The sequence below is a fragment of the Monopterus albus genome, unplaced genomic scaffold, assembly GCF_001952655.1.
Source record: "Monopterus albus unplaced genomic scaffold, M_albus_1.0 scaffold192.1, whole genome shotgun sequence".
Classification (NCBI taxonomy): domain Eukaryota; kingdom Metazoa; phylum Chordata; class Actinopteri; order Synbranchiformes; family Synbranchidae; genus Monopterus; species Monopterus albus.
Genome location: NW_018128072.1, coordinates 39,771 through 48,632, shown reverse-complemented (window position 1 = coordinate 48,632; position 8,862 = coordinate 39,771). Strand labels below are relative to the sequence as shown.

At 39.0% G+C, this 8,862-nt stretch overlaps 1 protein-coding gene across 2 annotated transcripts in view; it reads right to left on the bottom strand.

Moving 5' to 3' along the window:
• rprd2b (regulation of nuclear pre-mRNA domain containing 2b) overlaps nt 1-8,862 on the bottom strand; it is a 17,941-nt gene that overhangs the window by 7,978 nt on the left and 1,101 nt on the right. The window lies entirely within an intron of this gene.

Below are 8,862 nucleotides of genomic sequence, written 5' to 3'. Positions count from 1 at the left end.
GATATTTGGAAATAAAACATAACTGACTTCGCCCATTTTTAGCAAGACTTGCAAGCACTCATACCCATAAGGAGATATAGCTTACATTTTTTTTCTTTTTTAAAAACCAGATTTGGCAAAAAAAAAAAAGCGTGCTCAACAAGCTACTCAACAAGTAGGGTGTTAAATCGCCTGACCAGTAAAACTGCCGTATCAATATTATCAGCTGATTTTATTATATCATCGATGCAGTGATAATTCTGTATATAATTAACAAGACAGAGTACAGAAATTCCAAACATGCAGTTAGTTTCAAGGAATTTACAAACTGTGATGCCACTACTGCTGAGCACCAATGTAGTGACCCAGTGCGCTAATAACAGTTCTGTGAACACAAATTTGTCAAAAAACATTTGACTGAATCTCAGAAGATATAGCATGATCATATTATGTCCCTAAAAATTAAACATTACATCATTCTCACAAATCCTGGATTGGCTGGCCTAAAATATTAGCATGAATGAACTGCACTTAATAAAATAACACTGTTGACAAATTATCACATTTCTCCTGCATTATGTGCTGTATGATTTCCTTTATTTCAAAATGTGCTATCAAAAACACTGATCAATACATCACTTGCATAAGAAGTTAATGTCAGTCTTTCTGCCTGCTGATGTATTCAGTTATTGTCAGTAACTAGAACTGCTTTAAAGAGTGTGTCTACTTTTACTGGTGTTACATCTAGAAATCTGTTTCCATAGTCACTTAACTTTAGTAGTAGGCATTACCATTTCCAAAAGAAATACAACACTGGCAGGGACACAATCATTTCTACTGCTTCCTAAAATAGATCACTCAGTACCCTGGTTTCACCAAGCAGAGCTCGAATACAGCCAGCAAGCAGGCGTTTTTGGTTTTTGGCTGAAAACATTTCCTTATGAGGATCTAAAATCTCTGTCACACTTTGGTAGATGTTAGCATCCCAGTCGGTCTAAAAGACGAAATTAATACTTAGCACCATCAGCCAATCACTTCTGTAGCTCAAACAAACGTTATATAGATGATGTAGCATCCTAGCTAAATCTAACAGTAAAAAGGAACAGATAAAAAGCGCTACTACAAATATCAGGTGAGGCCAGATTTCAAACAGCTCTTATGACCTAGAGCCATAGCTAAGTATATCATATTAGCATTCTTTTTTTTTTATTAAGAAATCCATTCATCATTACACAGCTTGTTCAGCAGAGTCAACTATAACACACAGAGATCCTATCCTTTAGGGTTTCTACTCCTAAATGTCACCTAGTATTTAAACCAAAATGTACCAGGCTTTTAAAAGAAATACATCCTAACATTGTCGTAAAACCAGAATAAGTAGATTCCACTAGAACCACGGCTGATAAAGGCATTTTTAAAAAACTACTTACTGAACAGATTTATAATAACACCTCAAAAGAAATAACAACAACAGGCTAATGGTTTCGACAGATATAGCCACTAAAACACACTACTGGACGTTATGAAATGACAATGTGCTCAGAGGTGATGCACCTAACACCCACAGTTCCTGCACTCTAAAACAGCAAAGAGCAGCAAGCACCATGGCTTCTACACAACACTGAAAGCATCAGAAGCACACACAAACTCAACAGCTGCAAACTATTGTAATATTCAACACAGCAAATATGACATCTCTTCTTCAGATATCCTGTACCCATATGTTTGATCACCATTTTTAAACCATTACATATATCTACTTGTTGCTCATCTTCCCATTGACACCATCACAAGTTAGAATAAGTCTAAAAATCTGTGATTCTGATTTTACAAGATGAATTATCAAGGCAAAGACACTGCCTTTAGACAGAAAAGATGGCTTTACTTAATCTAAGTTACATTTAAAACAAATACACAAGGCCGATGATGCACAGAATTGGAGAAATACAACAATAAAAGCTTTATTAATGATGGTGTGACATTAGAAACTGACTAAAACTGTAGAACTATGATGTACCTTTTGAATGCATTAAAAACTAAACACTGAAGTGCTAAAAAATAAACATACTTCTTCTCAAACAATATTTTTCTGTTACCAAAATATTTTGTTCCCTTTTGACAATATACACACTTGATCCACCACAACCACAGATTAGGCTACATTTCTGATGCCTGGCATTAATTTGAGCAGTAATTAAACTGTTAATTTTAACAGTTGTGAGTAAAGCTATGTTCACATTTCCTCATCTGATTTTTTTCACCCTCCAACTGACTCAGCTCTGAAGTTTTAACACATGAACAAACTAAATAATATTTTTTTCAAATGAGACCTGGGCCACTTCCGTATGTGGTCTAAGATCAGAATCAGATCCGAACTCTGACCATGCAGCTGATATCAGAACAATCAGATTTGAACTCGTGGTTTTCTATCAACATCTCAATCCTCTGCATGTGCGTATTACCTGTAGTCATCATTCAGTCTTGGCCCATTATAGACCAGTACAAGTAAACATAGAGAGCCACAACAGCAACATTTCTGTTAAATCTATCCTAAAACATCCCACTGTACCAATAATGCTCTTATACACGAGACACGTGAAACTCTACAAGGCTGTAGTTATAAGTTCCTCTTGAACATAAAAGAATCTCCACGCCAGTATTATTACTAAGTTATAACTGGACCCCATTTTAAGCCATGTAATAAAACACTGCAGCGCCTTATTAGTCATCAATCCAATAACCTAATTTACTAAGCAATGATCAAGTGAAACAACAGCCACAACTGGTGCACCCATGGTACACACAAAGCTACAAGCTGCTGCTGAGGCATGAAGGCATACTGCAGATAGATCAGTTCTTGTACTCCTCCACACACTTGGAGAGCATTGCAGTCTCTCTCTCAGCAGCATTACCATTGACAAAGCCCAACTCTGAAAGAAAACAAAAGACGACATAGCTACAGTGGGTACAGAAAGTATTCAGACCACCTGAAATTTTTCACTCTTTGTTATATTGCAGCCATATGCTAAAATCATTTAAGTTAATTTTTTTCCCTCATTAATGTACACACAGCACCCCATATTGACAGAAAAACACAGAATTTGACATTTTTGCAGATTTATTAAAAAAGAAAAACTGAAATATCACATGGTCATAAGTATTCAGACCCTTTGCTCAGTATTTAGTAGAAGCACCCTTTGGAGCTAATACAGCCATGAGTCTTTTTGGGAATGATGCAACAAGTTTTTCACACCTGCATTTGGGGATCCTCTGCCATTCCTCCTTGCAGATCCTCTCCAGTTCTGTCAGGTTGGATGGTAAACGTTGGTGGACAGCCATTTTCAGGTCTCTCCAGAGATGCTCAATTGGGTTTAAGTCAGGGCTCTGGCTGGGCCATTCAAGAACAGTCACGGAGTTGTTGTGAAGCCACTCCTTCGTTATTTTAGCTGTGTGCTTAGGGTCATTGTCTTGTTTGAAGGTGAACCTTCGGCCCAGTCTGAGGTCCTGAGCACTCTGGAGAAGGTTTTCGTCCAGGATATCCCTGTACTTGGCCGCATTCATCCTTCCCTCGATTGCAACCAGTCGTCCTGTCCCTGCAGCTGAAAAACACCCCCATAGCATGATGCTGCCACCACCATGCTTCACTGTTGGGACTGTATTGGACAGGTGATGAGCAGTGCCTGGTTTTCTCCACACATACCGCTTAGAATTAAGGCCAAAAAGTTCTATCTTGGTCTCATCAGACCAGAGAATTTTATTTCTCACCATCTTGGAGTCCTTCAGGTGTTTTTTTTAGCAAACTCCATGCGGGCTTTCATGTGTCTTGCACTGAGGAGAGGCTTCCGTCGGGGCACTCTGCCCTAAAGCCCCGACTGGTGGAGGGCTGCAGTGATGGTTGACTTTTTACAACTTTCTCCCATCTCCCGACTGCATCTCTGGAGCTCAGCCACAGTCATCTTTGGGTTCTTCTGTACCTCTCTCACCAAGGCTCTTCTCCCCCGATAGCTCAGTTTGGCCGGACGGCCAGCTCTAGGAAGGGTTCTGGTCGTCCCAAACGTCTTCCATTTAAGGATTATGGAGGCCACTGTGCTCTTAGGAACCTTAAGTGCAGCAGAAATTTTTTTTGTAACCTTGGCCAGATCTGTGCCTTGCCACAATTCTGTCTCTGAGCTCTTCAGGCAGTTCCTTTGACCTCATGATTCTCATTTGCTTTGACATGCACTGTGAGCTGTAGGGTCTTATATGGGCAGGTGTGTGGCTTTCCTAATCACATCCAATCAGTATAATCAAACACAGTTGGACTCAAATGAAGGTGTAGAACCATCTCAGGGATGATCAGAAGAAATGGACAGCACCTAAGTTAAATATATGAGTGTCACAGCAAAGGGTCTGAATACTTATGACCATGTGATATTTCAGTTTTTCTTTTTTAATAAATCTGCAAAAATGTCAAACATTCTGTGTTTTTCTGTCAATATGGGGTGCTGTGTGTACATTAATGAGGGAAAAGATGAACTTAAATGATTTTAGCATATGGCTGCAATATAACAAAGAGTGAAAAATTTAAGGGGGTCTGAATACTTTCCGTACCCACTGTAAATGAATGCAAACTAATGTTTACCGACAAGGCAGGGGAAGGCTAACCTCAATAGTCTGCTTGGGAAGCTGGTTAGCATGTCCTTACACAAAATGCATCAAATCTACAGTCAGCAGTAAATGATCAGTAGACTGCCTCTTTATGAGATGGCTCCAAAAACACTGGCTCACATATGTGCAGTATGCTGCTCACAGCAGTTCATCATGCGGTGTCAGCATAGGCTTTTATTATGCCAGGTTCAGTAGTCAATCATGTATGGTAGCGATTTATAAAATGACCACATGATGATTTGGCAGAACAGAAGTGCAATGACAATCTCCTTCCTGGTATTGGTTCTGCAGCCAAATTTGCAAGACACTGCTACAAATCCCAGGTTTAACAAACAAAGATTTCCCTCCAATGATGACTCCATAATGTGGATTATTTTTAAGGCTTCATCAGCCTATTAATACTATCACCATGTAACAAAATATCAAGCAAACGCAATCCAATAAATGTGCTAAAGTCTGTTTTAAACACATACTTTTCTTTTGGACATATAACAGCTTCTAGTTATTCAGTTCGTGTTATTGGCCCCTTAACCCTCTCACACATTAAACCATGTATTAGCCTTAAACCTTTTCAGCATCCATCAAGCTATTTTATTTACACCCATGGATAAATCTGGCTTGCAGTACAAGAAAGACGTCCATGGCAACACACATACAACAATATCATCATCATACAACAAAATCCAAAAGTGCATAGTACTCCATATTCACATCATCACTATGGAAATAATGAGACATAAAAATCATTTTGGTAAAAACACAGACAAGAAAATTGACAAAGCAAAATGACTGTCCTTATGACAGCAGATGACACAACATTATCTTCCATGGAATTACAAAAGGAAAACACATTCCAGCATACAATGTGATAAACAAGCAAACATTTCCACCTTTTCTGGTTTGTGAATGCTACCAACTTCCTTCTATGTAATAACTAATTTGAAAATTCAAAATATTAAACACTAGCAACAACTTTTATATTCCACTTTCTAAAAATCATTATCAATGCCAAAAGAACAAATAAAAACCACCATGTAAAATATGTAGGGTTGCCTTCTTCGTTCTGCTCACTCTCAGCTTAGATATTCCACATATGAAAAAAAGATGATGAATCTATCGCACCATTCATCACAACTGGTTTTAACATGCAAGCATCTTACAATGCAAATTCTTCTACACATAATTATCCTTTGTTTCCATGAACTGGTCTTCGTTTAGAGACCATGTAAACCTTGGCTACAAGACAGCAAAACTGCAATTGTAAGCAATGTGATGATATCAAAAACAATACAAATCAGAAAACATCAGGACTGTATGAAAAAAACAAAATTAAGACTGAAAATAGTGATGTGTAACTCATCTGTGTCATGTATTATATTGAAAACAATAGAGCTGCACGTTATTTGATATGATACCTCATCAGTTTTATTCTTTGTTCAAAATAAACGTTTCAAATCTGATGCTGAAACACATTCCAAAAAAGTAGGGAAGGCTGCATTTCAGGGCCAGTAATGAGGTAAAACAATGAAATGACGACTCCATTTGAAACAGGTGAGTGCATCATGATTTGGTATAAAAGTGGCATCCAGGAAAGGCTGAGCCTTTTAGGATCAAAGATGGGCCGAGGACCACCAGTTTGCCAACATAGTGTATGTGTTAGAAAATTACTGAAATGTTTAAAACAATGTTTCTCAAAGAAAGCTAGGAAAGGATTTGGATATGTCACCCTCTACAGTGCATAATGCAATTAAAAGATCCAAGGAAGCCGGAGGGATTTCAGTGTGTAGAGGGCACAAGCCTCAGCTGGATGGCTGTGCTCTCCAATCCCTCAGATGGCACTGCATCAAGAATCGGCACTCTTCTATAAGCGATATACTGTAACCACATGGGCTCAGGATTAGTTTGGCACACCTGTGTCAGTCACTACAATACATAGTTATGTCCATAAATGCTGCTTAAAACTGTAGTGTGCCAAAGGAAACTATGTCAACAATGTCCAGAGGCGCACTCGACTGCTCTGGGCTCGGAAGCATCTGGGATGGACCATCACACAGTGGAAACGTGGTCAGACAAATCAGTATTTCAGGTCTTTTTGGAAGGAATGGACCCTGTGTGCTCCGGACCAAAGACAAATAGGACCATCCAGACTGTTACCAGCATCAAGTCCAGAAGCCAGAGTCTGTCATGGTCTGGGGTTGTGTCAGTGCACTTGGCAAAGCTAACTTACACTTCTGTGATGGCTCCATTAATGCTGAAAAATACATCGAGATTTTGGAGCAACATGTGCTGCCTGCAAGATGACATCTTCTCCAGGGACGTCCATGCATATTTCAACAAGACAATACAAAACCTCACACTGCACCCAAGGAAGGGTGCAAGCACTGGACTGGCCTGCCTGCACCCCCGACCTGTCCCCAATAGAGAACACATTTTGAAACACAAATTGCATCAATGAAGACCCAGGACTGTTGCGCACCTTAAGACTTGGTTGCAGAAAGAATGGGAGAAAATGACACCTGACACACTTAATAACTTGGCGTCCTCAGTCCCTAAACATTTTTTAAGTGTTGTGAAAAAGAAGGGCAACATCACACCGTGGTAAATGCTTCACTGTCCCAACTTTTTTTGGAATGTGTTGCAGGTATCAGAACTGAAGTGTTTACTCTGAACAAAGAATAAAATGGATGAGGTGTCACATCAAATAATGTGCTGCTGTATTGTTTTCAATGTAATACAGGACACAGATGTTGTTGCACACCTTGAGACATGTTTGGAAGAAGAATGGGACAAAATTACACCTGACACCCTTGGTGTCCTCAGTCCCTAAATGTCTTTCAAGTGTTGTGAAGCGGAATGGCAACATCACACCGTAGTAAACACATTTCTGTCCCAACTTTTTTTGGAATGTGTGCAATTAAAAGATCCAAGGAAGCCGGAGGGATTTCAGTGTGTAGAGGGCACAAGCCTCAGCTGGATGGCTGTGCTCTCCAATCCCTCAGATGGCACTGCATCAAGAATCGGCACTCTTCTCTAAGCGATATACTGTAACCACAGTTTTTAGTGTAATACAGGACACATGATTTACAAATTGCTATTTTCAGTTTAAATTTTGATTTTACATACCATCCCAAATTTTTCTGATTTGGAGTTGTACCAACACCAGAAGTACTGTTTACTGTAGGTCAAAGTGGAAGTCAAACTAACTGGTGATTTCACAAAATAAAGGGGTTACAGCCAAGATGATACTGCAATTTGGGAAAGCACAGTGAGTGCAGTTCAATGTTTTACTACTCTGTTACCTTGAATTTGCTGACTCATTCTAAGAGTAAAGCCCACAATATTACATTAATACCTCGTACTGCACAGTACGTCTAACCCTGTTCTAACTTATTCAATTTGATTTTCATCAGTTTTTCCAAAAATGAACACATAAAAGTTAATTCTTATCCCTTTTAAGCAACAATTTGACAAATAAAATTTTAACACAGTATTTGGTATCTAACTTTTCCCAAAACTTTCAACCATATCCCACAGTTTTCATCACTGGATGCAGCTCAATTGTCATGCAGAGAATCTCAATGAAATGCCATGTGGAGCTCATAGTTTTAAGGCTGTTTTTTGTGCACGTCAAACTACTGAAACCACCAATGCCACTGATTTGATCAAGCCTGTGACTACAGCTAAGATACACCTCTTATCACCAGCAGGACTCAAAACCCTGATAAGCCAGATTTACAGAGAAAACGTGTTAACAATGGCTTGGCGTACGATTTATAGTGCAGTGTTGAAATTATAACTGCTCCGAATAATAAATTAGTCTCCGACTAATTGTAACATTGACATAATTGTAAGGTGCAAATATTTCAGAAACACCTGCAATACAGTATTGCTTTAAAAGACAGTTTTGCTTTGGTGAAGGTTTTATGCTGGATCTGGCCACATCAGTGGTAACAACATTGGACAGGGACAGATGAGCAGACTATTGAGAGAATGCAGACGTATCACCCTGATTTAGAAAGAAGTCAAACACTTATCAGACTCCAGCAACACTAAGCTGACAAAACTACCCAGTGTCACTCTGTCCTAGTTAGGCTTCACTGAACATAAGTAAAAGCAGCAATACTAAAGTGTACTAAAGAACAAATACTCAAGTGGAAGTCCAGCATTCAAATGTTTACTGAACTAAAAGTACAAAGTACCAGCATCAAAATAAAGTAAAAGTACTCAGTATGCAGA